At 35.4% G+C, this 16,361-nt stretch overlaps 1 long non-coding RNA gene across 1 annotated transcript; it reads right to left on the bottom strand.

Annotated features, from left to right (window-relative positions):
- Positions 1–8,488: 8,488 nt before the first annotated feature.
- Positions 8,489–14,817, bottom strand: LOC138135871 (uncharacterized). Its single transcript, XR_011161113.1, has 2 exons — positions 14,370–14,817; positions 8,489–9,325 (listed from the first exon to the last, which is right to left on the bottom strand). It is a non-coding gene; the product is annotated as an uncharacterized lncRNA (long non-coding RNA).
- Between the last annotated feature and the right edge of the window lie 1,544 nt (positions 14,818–16,361).

Here is a 16,361-nt window from a genome sequence, read left to right as displayed (position 1 = left end):
GTCAACGCATGTCTAGTTTTGAACTATCGCGACAAACGTCACATTTAATGACAATTGTAAAACAGAAAATGGTGAATTAAAGATTCGAGGGATTAAGAGTAAAATTACAATGGTAATGTTTATTTTATTAAACAATGTTACAACAGATGCTGAAAGTGTTCACCATTTTGTTCTAAGCACAAACGAGCCCTTCGTTTAATTCCACTGATAGCATTTTGTAACATTAATTTATACACAAATAAGTGTATCGATTCAAAAACACCAGCGCCAACTTTAATAACAAATTCAATGGATCGCTCGATATAAACTAATGCTTCACTACAGTGTTGAGGTTTCAAAATAACCAAAACAGAAGGAAACACAAAAATGTTTCCAAAATAAATGTGTCAAGTCTAAACTTTTCATAACAGAAGAAAAATTATTCACCTTTTGATAGTGTTTAGTAAAAAGAACTAGGTATGAAACAGGGAAATGAAAAAAACTGAAACATAATTAATGCGTCAAAATTGTTAAGTTCAGATTTTTTTTCAAAGTTTACAAAAAGTGGAACAAAAGTTCCACTTGTAACTAACATACCGTATTAATCACAATACAATAATGCTTCATTATTTGTCGTATTTGGCCAAACGAATGGAAAACAAACATATAAAAAAATTAATCGGGAAATAAGTAACATGTCAAAAATTTTCGATTTTTTTTTAAATGCTCCAATAGAACTGACGAGGAACTCAATCAGCGACTAATAAGGAAATAAATAGTCTTCTTCGTGCAACACAAAAACACATTTTTTTATTTCATAACAAATTTAATTTCGAACTGTTCCAATATACAGAGTGATTCAGAAACTGCCCGCTCACGTTCTTTATTAATTTTTTGTACAAGAGTTATAAAAATGTGAATTTGATACATTTATTATAAACAGTATATGCTTTACTACGAGATTTAAATAATGAATTTTTTTTTAGTTTTTTCATTAAGGGCCTTTTGACATTACAGTGCCGAGCTATTCCTTGATTTATGGTAAAATATTCCAATCTCTTCGACAATGGGACCTGATAATCATAAGAAACCTTCTTGGGGCCGCTTATTTATGATACCTCTCGTAAAAGTGAAGACTTTCACAATTTGGACCTAGCCAGTTCCATTGTGGCTTAGATTTACGACCATCTAAGTCATCACATATCGTAAATAAACTAATTTTCCTTTAATAATAGATGAATCGTAATTTATTAAAAAATCATTAATAATCAAATTTGACAATTTTACAAAAAAAAACTTCCATAAAAGGAGACAAAGTGGTATTTAAAAAAATCAAAGACTAGTGGCCTGCAGAATGTTAATTAAACTGTCTTCGAGATCTAAAATATTCTTAAAATCGTAAAAATTAATTGAAATCCTATGTATTATTAATGCGATCCAAAAACGTACCGTTTTGTTTAATGCAAAATGAAACAAAAAATCAAAAAAATACAAAATTGTTATTATTAAATTAGTAGTAAGTCTGTCGAATTAGGTTATGTTTTTCTAAGTTTGAGGTTATTAATAGCGTCAATGTCTAGTGCATTGTTGGCAGTTTTACTAGTTTGCAATAAAAGAATACTTGAGACTTCGCGGGAAATCAAACAGTGTGTCCAAAATAAATCATGGCTTCCCATTATGCCAAAACAACGTGAACGATGTTTATGCGAATCTCTTTCAACTGAATATTCAAGTCGAAAATGTTGTGTATTTTAAAAACTTAATAACCCCATCTTTGAATGGTTTGAAATCCAAAAAAGTAAAAAAAAAATCAAAATCCTCAGAAAAAAAATTAATTAAAAAACCACTAGAAACAGTAATAATGTTCTAATGAACAATTAAAAAGTAACAACCACAATAGTAACAATGTTATTACTAATGGATGATAATTATGATAATAATAGCAGGTAATAATAAAAAACCAAAAACAAAAAATTAAAAAAAATTTTTAGAGCAATTTGAAAAATCAAAAATACTTGTAAGATTTGTTCACTTTACCAACAGACAAAAGCTGATTGTTTTTATCAGGTGAACCCTTGGCAAAATTCAAATGCAAGACATTTACCCCCATAAGAAATTTTAGCACAGTCGTATAGAAACAAGCAAGCGCCAGTGAAGAAATAAACAGCACACATCGCACCCCAAAGTCGTAGTAATAATTTTTATTGCTATTGGTGCAATAAACTAGACAATAGACTCGTGCCCACCCCATAAAAGTTTAAAAAGAATCGTAAATCTATGAAAGGAGAAAGGGTTTTTCAGTTAACTAACCGGACAAATGTCCACCCCATAAATCTCGTCACCGTAACGGCACTAACTTTTTCTTTCGTTGTAAAAAATCAAATCGAAACAATTTAGCACCATTGCACTTTTTTCTTTTTGCGTGCGGGGTGCGCCTGTGGACACGTAGACGGCAGAGGATTTGGGGACGGCGATTGATCTCTCTGCCCCCATCTGCGGGGCTCTGGTCACGGCACTTACGTCGAGTGGGCAAAAGCGAGCCGCCCCCTCTGCCTTCACCTAACGATCGGCCATCGTTATGCAAATCGCGGTATCGATCTCGGCAAGCAGGGCATACCGTCGTTGACGATTTGATCGTCGCCGCAGGTAATTTGATTGTGCTTTGCAATTCATTTATACACGGGCATAAAAGAGAGCACCGCGTTCCGTATCATTATGACATTCACTGATCATAAAATAAGGCTACCACCTCGCTTTTCACATTGCCCGCTTCCGAGATAAAATCTGGGCGAAGGCGGCTCTGAAAGATGTCATAAAACTGTAAATGACCGTTTTGTGGTTATTTTACTAAGTACGGTGTCATCCACAGCCCCATTGCGTCCGTCATTTGGTGTCTGGCTCTGACGGATCCTCACAATCGTGACAATGTGTGCTAACATCGTAGCTTGCCATGCGTACAAGACAGACGATATTGCTCAACTGTCATCGCACAACACAATATTATCATAAACACGAGAGGAAGTAGGGATGATAAATTGCCGAAGACGGAACTGTTTTAACATTGTGCTTAACCGGGAGAGGGGCGTTCAACCGCAGAGGGAGGTTCACGATTTTCATTTTCATTTTTCACCTCGATACAAATTTTCACAAACAAAAAAAAACACTTTCATTAAACATTAACAATAGAAACGTGATCATTATTTTAACCTCCCTTCCAAACCACCTACCATAAATATCCATGCCATAAAATTTGTTCAAGACTGTACGACGCATTCTTTATATTCGATTAATTCATTTGTTTCTTTGAAAAATACATTTAATTTGTTTTTACTATTATTTAATTCTCATTATTCATAAATGATGATCATGTAACAAAATTTAAAAAGGTTTCAAACATGGTGCAAGCAGGATGACAACTACTGTGTTTATCTGGTTGCATAACCCAAGTAAAGGGCACTTACATGAGTACTTTGACCTAAAAACAGTACATGTTTTGCTTTAAATTAATGCAGAATACTTATAAAGCAAGATAAATCTTTGAAACATTTTTTTCTGAGATTACGTGGAAAGTGAAGAAAAGCCTCGGGGACTGTTGTTTCCACATTTGAGTGATATTCTTCAAGCAAAAAGATAGAAGACGCTCGACAAACACCAAGGATTCTGTGCTCCATTTTCAAAAATCAAAAAATATTTTCAAAAATCGAAATATCTTCAAAATCTGGCTGAATTTAGTATCTTGTGCAAATTACAAAATTTTGACTTTTTCAAAAATAAAAAAATTCACCTGCCTCGAATCAATTTATTTCTAACATTTGAATTTGAATTTTGACAACTTCTTGTCTTCTGTTTTTCAATGGGACATTTTTAAAGAAAAAACAACAGGCACTGTTGACAAATTTATTACTTCCTTTAACCAAAATATATATTTTTGAAAATCTTAATTTCTTGAATATAATATGTAATTAAATCTCTCACCATACAGCACTCAACTTATGAACTCTTAGAAATTATTTTTGGACAGTTGTGTTGCGCTTTGAAATCTATTTTTAAAACCAACGAAAACATTTTTGAAAAATTTCGCCAATCTTGGTAGTTCTGAAATTAGGTAGTTTCTCTATAACTTTCATTACAAAAATCTAATTTTTGCATCATTGTCTAATTCTTAAATTGTTTCCTTTTTTGAAAATTTTTTGCTTTTCTACGTAACAGAAATTTGCTTTACAAATAATTCATAGATCAAAATGTATAGACAGTGATTCCTTAAAATCAATAAAAAAATGTACACATTTTTGGCGCTGTACTTAAATCAAGAACACTTTCAAAAAACTCTCCCTAAAAGTTAGTTCTTGCGAATGAAGATTTTATTCTTCACTCGATCAATCAGACAAAATATTCAAATTCCCATTACTCAAAACAACAAGAATTTTATAAACCAACAGAAAATTCTTTTTTGTAGTTTTGCAAAAAATTTGGCACTTCTCCTTCACAATTAACCGAATTTCGCTTTAGACAGCAGACTAAAAAAATTTGAAAATATTAATCTTGGATACTTCGCGATAAAAAAAAACGATCTTGACTAATCATTTGATTCGCGAATCATTGTACTTATCTACTTAATTTGCATCTTCCAGGTTGACATTTTTTTTTGGTCTCCTCTGGAGCAGGCAATTGCATCAACATCAAGCACTCAATTCCTTCCAGATTCTTAAACACCTTAGATTTTTTTTTTCGTTTACAGTTTCCTTTGAACTATGTACTTTGCTTGTCCCATCAAAATATGTACTAAATTAAAGACTGATAAGAGAGCGGCAAAGTTTGAAGAAAAAATGCATTGAAGGGAAGAGATACTAACCGAATGCTGGAGAGAACAGAAAAACACAAGAAGAAGAAGGAGAGAGAGAAATACTGTCAGGGAAACGGGTATGTATGCCAGTGAAGAAGTGGAAAGACCGAGAGCAAAAGGAAGATGGATGAATGTGGAGCTGAGTGAAAGGGACAAAGACACAGACAAGCCAGAAAGAAGGGTAACACAGGAAGTATGAGAGGTGTATGACAGAGGAAATTCCGGAGTACCTGGGGAGAGAGTGCAAAAGGAAGAAAAATGATGGCGAGATTTAGATGTGGGAACGAGGAGAGAGAAAACAGATATTGGACGGAAGAAGAGAAAAGAAGGTGCAGACTGTGCTAGGAGGAGAGAGAGGCAACTGAGCACATGTGGAATGGATGTATCGAAATGAGAAAGAGGGAGAGAAAGGAACGGGGAGAAATACAGAATGAAGACGGAAGGGAAATAAGATGGATGAAAGAGATACGGAAGAGGAGGAAAAGGATAGAAAAAGAAAGGGGTGAGGGATGTTAATTTTTGGAATTGTACTTTTATGTTTGCAATTAGGAATCCGAAAGCTTGGAGGGCAAATAAAGCATTTATCACTGAATGAAAGACCTTTAAAGCTTCCACAGCTCTTTCTTCATCATTGTAAATTTTCAACAACGAAAAAAATCTCTCAACAAACAGCCTTGCTTTCCAGTTTCCACTGCGACATCTTTCAGATTTTTGAAATCCAAAAAAAAATCAAATCTTTAGGTTCTGATTTTTTAGCTTCCTTAAATTGCTTCTGCTACTCACCTTCTTTCGTTTTGTTTTTTTTTTTAAATCCCATTCGATCTGCTCACGCCTCAAATCTTTTTGTTCTCTGACCAACCCGCCACCTTTTTAATCTGTGCTCCCCTGCGAGCTCCATCCGCACGTCCGCCTCTAATTCCCCAGGCCACGCCGTCCCCACGAAGCCGATCCGGCTGATTGTTCTTCCGTATATCCGCATCAGCGACTTTTCATCTCAAACCGGAGTAAAAAAATTTTACGATTACTCTTACCTCCCGGCCTTATCGACTGTTTACCAGAGCAAAGAAAACAACGTCGACCACAGAGAGAAAATACCGATTGACAGATAAACCTCCACCTAATTGATCCACTTATTTACGGCCCGACCGGATGGGACTTTTCCAAAACAAACAGGTGAAAAATCCGTGCTGTCATTTTTACGAGCTCGCATGTGCGTGACGTGGACATTTAGATCTGGTCGATATCTGCGACGAAGTGCAAAATTAGTTATCAAGGGAAGGTTAAAATAACTGGCCCCGACTCGTCGTATATCTGCTGCTTTGCATGCAGAAAGGCATAAATGCGAACTAAATTTTGTGAAAACGGCCTCATGTTTAAACATTATTATTTACGGCGACGCAGCTTTATTTTCTGCTTTATTTGCACCGCTCATCCACTACTTTTACTGCCTAGTTTCTACTATTTACACAAAAAAAAACACACGGTCACATAAATTTTTCTCTCTTCGCATAAAAACTCTCCTAATTAGCCCAAATCTCGATGCAGATGCACTCGTCGCCAATAGAATGGGAGCGTCGCGGCGGCGCCTCAAAAAACCCAAGACTGTGACCCTGCGGTCGTTAGGCACACTGGACTCCGGTGCCTCGACGATGTCCTGATAGTGATCTACGATGGCCTCTGTCAAACACACGCTTACGATGTCACAAATTTCCCCGGAACATTCCGGGATCTTTATCACTTCATCGATTCGTTAAGATAATGGTTTATTTCACAGTTCCAGATTGAGAGATAACGCCATTCTGGAAAACTTTTGATCGACGTCCTATGCTAATCGCGTTATTAAATTATGTTATTAATTACGTTTATTCTGAGCTTAATGGCGACCTGTGTCGGCTAATGGAATTATTAATGGGCTTTATGTGGACAAGCTGCAGCAGAGTTTTTTTCGATTGCTCGTAAATGACCAGGATAATGTGATCGCTATCAGAGAGGAAGTCACAAAGTCGATGTAATATTTCTGGTGTGATAAGGACCACAATGACTTGTAATAATAAATTAGCTTTTTCTTTCTTGACCAGCTCTACGCTGCCCTACGCTGATCTGCTCTGGTCGAAAGTGATCCAACTCGACAAAATATAAAAAGTTTAAAGGATTTTAAGTGAGCTTTGTCACACTTAAACACGTTTGCGTTAACTTACCACAACCAAGGATTAGTATTGGGATCAATTAAATTTTCAAGGTCAATATTCCAACTCTATATTTTTATATTTTGAAGAATACCCCAGTCCAGACGATTAAATATTCACAGAAATATTCTGAGCCAACTTTGTAACACGTCATTATAGTTGCAAATCAATAAAACATCCTTAGATTCGGTCATTTACATTTTTTTAAGAAGAATCTTCCGTCTCAATAATTTATTTTCTTGTGTGACGACAAACCATGACAATTCTAGATTATCAAACATGCTTGCAAAAGTTTACTAGGAGAATACATTGATAATTCCAGTCATTTTGTAAAATGAGCTCTCGTTACTTCATTCTTTTTTTGGTGTAACAACAAATATTGGTTCATCAGGGTAGCTAAGTGGTTGACAATCAATACAATTTTAAATATAGGTGTTACAATTGTTTTAGTAAAATAACAAATATTAAAATGAAAATAAAAACTCCACATATAATCTGTTTCAAAATCAAAAATCCACCAACACTGCATTCTACCTCGAAAATACAACCGACAACGTCGCCAACTTTTGTTTTTAGTGTGTTTGCAGTGTCAGAAAAAAGTGGGGTTATGAAAGAAAACTGTTGACCGTCGTTTTGGTCGTAGTTCATCGTGTTTTTTTATTCTCATTTTATTGTTTCACTCAAAAGGTACGATTAAGTAGTTACAACCTTTCTATACATAATAATTATTTTGGATTACGTAAATAAACTCAATAATTAAATGTCAAATTTTGACGGAATTTTGGACCAACCCAAAAAGATGAAGCTTATTTTAGGGATTTTTTTTCTGTCAACATAATTCAACAGGTGGTGGATTTTTGATTTTGAAACGGATTATAACTACGTTTAAGAAAGGTTATAAGTGAGATTTACAACAATTAATTCAGAATATCATAATTTTACGTAACACAAACATGCTTGGAATAACAGACTACAATCAAATATTAACAATTTCAGTCCTGTGATCATTAGCTATTTTTTTACGGAAGATAAAATAATCATAACGCCTTTAAAACACTGATTCATAAAGATTTTAGATCAATCGAGCATGTTTGCAATAATTTACTACACCCAGATAGTGATAATTTCTGTCAATTGCATTGCTTCATGATAAATCTTCCATTTCCATATTTTATTTTTTTGTAAGCTTTTATGCAACGACAAATACATTATCGCTAGAGTAACTAAAATTAATAAATCACTCAAAATATTTCATCCTCGGATTTTTTTTTTTTTTAAAGAATCAATGTTTTACCACCGATAAAAATCAATAACATGGAAAATTTTCTATTTTCGAAGTATGTGTTTGGTTGACATAAAATTCAGAATGATCGAATAAAGACATTATGAAACCACAAAATCTTTGAAAAACGGCTATAATTTTATTAACGTGGCAAGATAATATTTTTCAGGGACTAGGATAAGAATGAGATGAGGGAAATATATTTAAACAAAACATTTTATTTGTTATTTGATAAAAATGTAACAAAATCATACAACTGCAGATCAATCAAACCTCCTTGCAACACCTTACTGCACCCAGACAATGATGATTTCAGTCATAAATCCTCCATGTTTTTTTTCAGACTTTTTAATTCTAACAAAAAACCACAGGAACTAGAAAAAAATGAAACAATATTATTTGGGCTAATGGTTGTGATTTTCGACAAACCAGGACCAAATATTTTATTTGTTATTTAAATAAAATGACAAAATCTGTCATGTAGGTACAGATCAATTAAGCATGCTCGCAGCAACTTACTACAACCAAACTGATAATTGTAATGATTCATATTTTCTTTGCATCTGTTGTGGATTATTATTTTTATTTTATTTTACACCTTAACCAGAATTCTTTCGGTGACTGTTTTTTCGTAAAGAGTAAAAATGAAATCCCCGTGTTTGCATTTGTTGTTGGTTGTTGGGGAAATATACCAAAGGTTGTAATCTGGAACTAGTGCCATCTGTGCTCCGATAGAGATGTTTTTTAATGTGCAGGTATGGCCTGGGGAGAAGGACCCTGGTTTTGTGTCATTCTTTCGGAGCTTCAGTTGGGAAGGTCTGTTCAGCTCGGTCCGGAAAAAATCAAGTATTTCTACGAATCTGGACTGGTTAAATTTTTTTTATGAAATCCGTGGAAATATGCTGATGTGTAAACCGAGCAGTAAAAAATTCCGAATCTTGTTTGTTGTTGTTCTTTGATCGTCGGACGACAGAAGCTTTCCAGCTGCGATTCACAATTTTTTTCCGGTAATTAAAAGCCCATTATCCCGCGAAACTGCACATAAAAACAATAAATAACTAGTGATAAACCCATAGAGATAACATGCAATAAATTTCCCGTGTACGTTTTTATGCCTTTAAAGCATGCCATAAACTGCGTTTGATGTATTGATACGAAAGAGGAAATAAATTCGTGAATAAAAACCGCCTTAAATAGTCCCAGCCGGGCACGACCCCCGCCATAATCTCCGCTAAATTATGATAATCCCAGGCGACAGTTCCACATTTTCTCCAACAAACCTGATTCCCATCGACCTCTCTTTGTGCCGCCGCCGCCACAACTCCGTCGCGATTTACGACCTCCCCGTTCGAATCTGGCGCCGAAACCTGGCGGCGGCGTTCGATACCACTCGCTCGATACTCCGCAGCCCGGCGACATCTCTCCGCCCTCTCGCAAACCTCCGAGGGTGGCGGTCACGTGTCGCCCGGGGTGGAAAGTTTTCTATTTTTAGACGGGGATGCGAGCTCGTAAAACGGGAATATAAATAAGCGGCTGACGTCGAACGCTATTATTAGCGGTACTGGGGCGTACCGTCGGGGGCGGCTCCAGGTACTCGGGAAAATGCAAAGCTCGCAAAAATGCAACGGTGCACTTTTGCCGGAGCTTTCTCGTGCACTAATTGGAAATTGCTGATTAAACGTCGTCGGCACGGAAGGGTGGTGAACAGCTCGTCGTTATCATATGCGATTCCGGTGGAAAATGGGGGATTAAAACCATGAGGTTGCAACTTTTAAGGGTACTTAGCCCTAGATTATTAGAACGTGCCCTACATTGTACCAGTTAGCCTGAATTAGCTCGGGGCAAGCCAATTTAATTAAAAATCGTACAAAACTCGGCTAGAATTTTTTCGGGGGTCGTAAAGCTCCAATGCAATCTAGACCAGCGAAAGCTCCCAAGACCTTTCGACACTTTATGGATAGACACGATATTTAATGGCTCTTAAACCCATGTAAACACACTCCTGCTGACGTTTACGCTCTGGAATAAAACACACATTTAGATAAAAACTGGACTGGAAGTCGTCCCTTCGACATTTTAATCGTCACACACCCTCGAGTACAGTGTGTTCGCGAAACAATGCACCCACGGTTGTGTGCAATAAAACCCCGGAATTTGAGACCACCTCGTGCCTTTGACAGAGTGTCCTCCAACAGAAATACAGCGCCCATAAAAGGGTTGCGGCCGTTAGAAACTGCCCTTGAGTGTGAGACAGTCGGTTATTTTTTACGGCCCCGCAAGGATTCTCACTTCGGTTTCGTCCTTGCATTTAAAAACACATTAACGAGATATCTCTAATCCATTTTTGCTCGGTACTCCGGTATCTTTATTGCTCTTTTTATGTGTCCGTTTTACGTCGAACGCTCCGAACAAATCGGCGAAATTTGTACGAATTTACCAAAAAAAACATGCACTATTAATTCGCTCAATCGTCCACGATAAAGTGGAATGGACGTCATGATTTAATGGGTACTGCGTGGTACGCCTCGTTACGCAACAGTGTTATTTTTATTGCAATTAGTGAATGGAAGTGTAAAAATTGGAGTCGTTGTGAGTTCACGGGAGTGGTACTTAGTTGTGAATAAACACAAACGAAACAGTGGAATTCTTGTTTTTTACATAATGAGGCCCGTTTATCGTACCGCAGCAGCGAATGAATTATTTATAAGGAATTGTTTAAATGAGAAATTAGATAATCTCGCCCACGCTTTAATTCCGAGTCAATCAACTGTGCTGTTGTGTCAGAGACGTATTTGCACTGGTTGATCCAGACGGTTTTTTTATTTAAATAGAAGCAGGAAGCCGGAATAATTTTCCGGGAAAATCGTTTCGGTGAGTTGTGTTAGCATCTGAAAAACTTGATCTGTCCTGTGCTGGAAGTATCCACTTGTTGATTGACACTTTTGTTTTGATCGGTGGAGGAATCTCGGGGGATTTTTTTCACAAAACTACCTTGAAATGCGAAAATGCAGAAAAAGATTGTAATTTAAAATTATTAATCAGAAGAAGGCGGAGTGGCAGGGGAGAAGGGAAACATTTTATTAGAATAAGATTTAATTTTAATGTCAGTGGATTGAAGAGAAATAGAAGAAGACGTGAAAACGATTGGGGATAAAAAAGAAAATTGTAAAATGTACGAAATAGGAAAAACAAAAAGGAGAATGAAGAAACAATCAGAGTACAGACGAAGGAGGAAGAGGAGGAGGGAGAAAAAGCGAGCAACATATAAAGTAGAAAACTCATAAGAAGATAAAAAAAATGAGGATTTAAAATAAAACTTTGGTAATTGTTCACTTTAACTACTTCTGGAATTTTCGCGTTTTTTCTGGCTAGACACCCTCAGGGTGTCCTCCTAGATCGTTTCCCACCATTCAAACGTTGTGCAAATGCCTTTTATTTCTCTCTTGTTGTGTTTCAAGGTCGCGTCAAGGTCGCGCCAATGTCTTGTATAACTAAAGGGCAAGGAAAATTCATTTGCACAAGGTTTGAATGGTGGGAGGACGCCCTGAGGGTGTCCAGCCAGAAAAAACGCGAAAATTCCAGAAGTAGTTAAAGTGAACAATTACCAAAACTTTTTTCATAAATGGCAAAAACGGAGATATCAATTTTCCTTAAGTAAAAAAAAAGAAAGGAGAAAAATGGAGAAAACCATGAAGCCGACTCAAAAATGAGGGTTATTGAAAAAGAAACTCTCCAATGGGATGAAAAGAAAAGGAAAACAAAGAGAAGAGAGGAGAGTAGAAACGTAAAATACAGAAAATGGGTAAACGTCCAAACAGAGAAAACGAGGGTAAGAAAAAATGAGAACGAAATTTCGACATTGAAAATAGAAGAGAGAAAGAAAATGTGTAGCGTGCGTAAAAATATATAGTTATCTACTTATACAATGTATAAATAAAGGTACAAGTAGGAGAAAGAAAAAAGGGGGGAATGAGGGTAGAAGTGAAGACAGAGAGAGAGAGGAGAGAGAGAGAGAATGAAGGGGAAAGATAAGTAGAGGAAAAAAGGAAAAGGGGAGTGAAAAGAATATAGAAAATTGGTAAAAGCGTAAATAAAGAAAATGAAAAAAATTCAAACAGTGAGAGTGAAAATTAAATATGGAATATTGAAGAGAGGAAGAGGGTGTGACGTGTGAGTAAAATAATAAATAAATAGAAGTAGAAGAGAGACAGTAAAGGAAAATATGGAGGGTAGTAGAGAGAAAGAGAGATAAACGAGAAAAACAATTTAAAAAACAAGAACAGGGTGGAAAGCGGAGATGTAGATTATTAAAAATTAATAGACGCCTAAACAAAGAAAATTTGGAAGAAAGGAAAAATGAAAATAGAAGAGAGAAAGAACAAGGATGTGAGAATTGCGTCGAGATGGACAATAAAAAAATAAATGGAAAAATTATTCTGAAAGTAAAATGTAGGTAATAAAGAGAGAATAAGGAAGGAAAGAACCCCACAGATTTAATGACCATTTCAAGAAAAGAGAAAAAATTCGCAGATGTACTGTCGCGAGCAATAAATTTTGGTCGTCAATGTCATTTCAAAATTTGGTTAGGTTGTTACAAATTTAAACATTTCCCTCCCTGATTATCCCCACGTAACAAAGTGTCAAAAAATTGAGAAAAAAATGACAATTAATGTCATACAATGATGATAGGTTATGATATTTACGACTGTTTTACAATGGAGCATTTTTGATTGCGTCAAAGAATGACCTTGACGATCAAAATTTATTGCTCGCGACTGTAAGTGTAGAGTAAAAGGAAGAGAAGCTTGAAAGGGGAAGAAACATTGAAGAATGAAGGATGCAATAAGGAAAAATATGTAAAGTGTGCGAAAAAGGAAAAGAAGCAACAGAAGGTGAAGATTTGAAAAAAGAAAAGAAATGGTATTAAATACAATGACAATAAGATGACCCGTTAACGCGAAACAGAGAGAGCAGAAGAGTTAAAAGCGCAAAGAGAAATATTATGACAAAAATGACAAAACAAATAAAAATTATTATTCTGAAAAGAGAAAAACATCACAAAAGTATCCAAAAGGAATATAATAAAGAACGATGATTAGAAAAATTACTGCAATAATTCTAGGAGGAAGAGATGATGAGAAAAAAAAAGTTGAAGTAAGAATATACCGAATCATCTAGTTATTCTAGTTCATCAAAATGTGAAATGGAAAAATTGTGGAGAAGATATCGAGACGTAGAAATGGAGAGAAAGGAAATAACATTTTGTTCAATGGGTTGTGAAATGTGAGGAGAAAAAAAATCTACCGAAAACACAACGCAACAAATCCTTAACTATTATATTTAGATTTGTTTTTGTAATAATCAAGGTAAACATTTTTTCAAAAATGATTTATATCGAGGCAAGAAAAAGAAAAAAATAACTAATTTATATCGGGACAAGAAGAAGAAAACACAACTGATTTATATCGAGACAAGATAAAGAAAAATAACTTGGCAACGCTTCACATTTTAGTTCTCATTCAGAATGTCTACTTGTCTACATAATAAAATTATAAAATTTGAAATTTGATCTTAAATTAACAAGATTTTCTCCGCTCGCAATCTGATGAAATGTCCAATTCAGGAAATGATCCTTGACAGGAGAGAGACGGAACAAATTAATTATCTATTTACATTCCATATTTTACAGCAACGAGCCATCCACAGAATTCTGATAAAATTACGCATCGCCGTTAACATAACATCCAAACCCATTAATAATTAATAATGGAATCAGCGTCCGCGATATTTTATCTCCCGGAAGACGTCTCCAGCGCGTTCATTTACGCCCGCCGCTCCCGGATTTTGTCGGGAATCCCATCCCATCCAGATGGACCAGAACTGGGTCGAGCAATTGCGAAATAGTTGCAAGTTTGAATATTTCCGCATCGGCAGCCGCACCCCGTCCACCCCCGACGTCGCGTTATTTCTTTCGTTATCGCGCGGCACCTCCAACAAAGAGATGCCCGATAGGCGCTAATTTCCACATCGGCAAGCAAAAGCGCGACCTGCGGCACCCTTCGGCACCAGCTGGACTTACCCGAGCCGAAGTCGCAGACAGTCATGGGGACACCTCAACAATAGCCCTAAGCACAAAGAGACAATGACATCAGGGCGTAGCCGCCAGTTCTAGTTGGTCGATATCCCAACATGGCCGACGAATTTCTGCCCAACATGGAACCCGGGCCAGGCCAAATCAAAACAAAAAACATCGACCAGTGTTACCGACTATTTGCAAGAGGATCGACCAGCAATCGTAAATCGGTGGTGTCTTCTGCTCTCTTCTTTTTCTTTTGCGATTGTGATGGATTCCGCCCGATTGGACGGCGTCGCGGCGCTTCCGCACGTTGAGGTAGGTCGAAACACAACAAATGTCAAAAATGACGGTTTATTTTTGGGCGATTTGGGACCCGCATGCTCTAGATCTATTTCTATATCTATTATACCACTAGTTTTTGCTCTACTAAATAAACAAAATATCATAAAGCGACCAGTTGCTGACATTCTGATACGCCGTGTGTACACGATATCACAATAATTAAACAATAATTATTTATTGCTGGGTGTGTAATCTATGATTCTACAAACAGAAATCATTTCTGTAAGTTGCAGAACGGAACGAAACAATCATCAGTTAATGAACCTTTGTGGTGTAAGTCCGTTTAAAATTCTTTTGAATCGTTCATCATAAATTAACATAAATTCGCAATTAAAGTAGGCAATAAATTGTTATTAATTAATTTTATTATTCTGTGTTTATTAAACATCGAGCCTAATCTGCAATGGAAAATTGTTTTGGCTTTGTTGGTTGTTCTTATCAGGAACAAATTCCGAATGAATTATTTTAAACAAATGCTTTATAGCATTAACATAACGAGCTGCTAAATACAATTCAATGAATCTTGAGACCTTGAAGATTAAAAACTCTAGATTTCTTTGTAAGATGTTTTTATCTAACAGTTTCGATTCTGGATTTACAGAAGATGTTAAATAAAAGTCAAAGAATAAATGAATCGGCTACATTTTGTCAAATCGCCAGTTTTTGACCAATAAAATGTAATCAAGAATGTTTTGGAAATATGAATTATTAAAAAACTATGAATTTACATCTGCTGTACAATTTAGATAAGTTTTTTCTTCAACTCATTTAATTAATTAATGGAAAATGTTAAGCTACTCTTATATTTTCTTCAATATACACTGCAGGAAGTGTAGGTTGGAAAAGAAACAATCATTTTGTATTTAACTTATTTATTCTTTATTTTAAATTGGACAGTGAGGAAATTAAATGAAAGGATGAGAGGCATTAACAAGCTCCAAACCTCTTGAAACTTTTAACAGAAATATTTTTGTCCAAGAAATCCAAAAAAGATAATTTGAAACTACTTTTTATTGAGTAAATTAATAAAAGTAAGTATTTGAATTCTTTCAAAAATTAAATTTTTGTTGGAGAAGTACAAATTGGTTATTAAGACAGCAAATTGCCAATAAAGGAGATTACAAGGACATCAGAAATTAATTTTAAATTTGAGTCCTGTGACTAATTAATGAGAAAATGTCTTGAATATCCTAAACACACCTGACATATTAATTGCAAATAATTTAATTTGTTAAATTACTAGATTACAAATAAATGAGATTACAAGGATATTAAGATTTTTGATTTACGTTTAGTAATATTTTCTTAATTACCTAAATAATTTCAATTATTTACGTTTTTAGAAAATTGTGGAGTTGTAATCTTCGCTGCAATAAAAAATACATCTTCAATAATTATTTCAGAAAATACAAGGATAAGAGAGAATAGAAGAAGATTTTTTATTTTGAGCCGATGGTTATTGTTGTTAATCAGAAATGTTCCAAACTTCGAAAAGATCAAGCGCTGAGAAATGTAAAAAGTTTATCCTCAACATAACAATAACAACGAATTGTTTATCCGTTGAAGAGATTCTTATTAAACCACAAAAACACAGACGTCAGAGTGAGTTTCTGGTTTTGAGCAAATAATTTTTTCACGCCCGAGAGTGGAGAG

This window comes from Tenebrio molitor, chromosome 7, assembly GCF_963966145.1.
Source record: "Tenebrio molitor chromosome 7, icTenMoli1.1, whole genome shotgun sequence".
NCBI classification, from domain to species: domain Eukaryota; kingdom Metazoa; phylum Arthropoda; class Insecta; order Coleoptera; family Tenebrionidae; genus Tenebrio; species Tenebrio molitor.
This window is presented reverse-complemented; position numbering and strand designations above follow the sequence as displayed.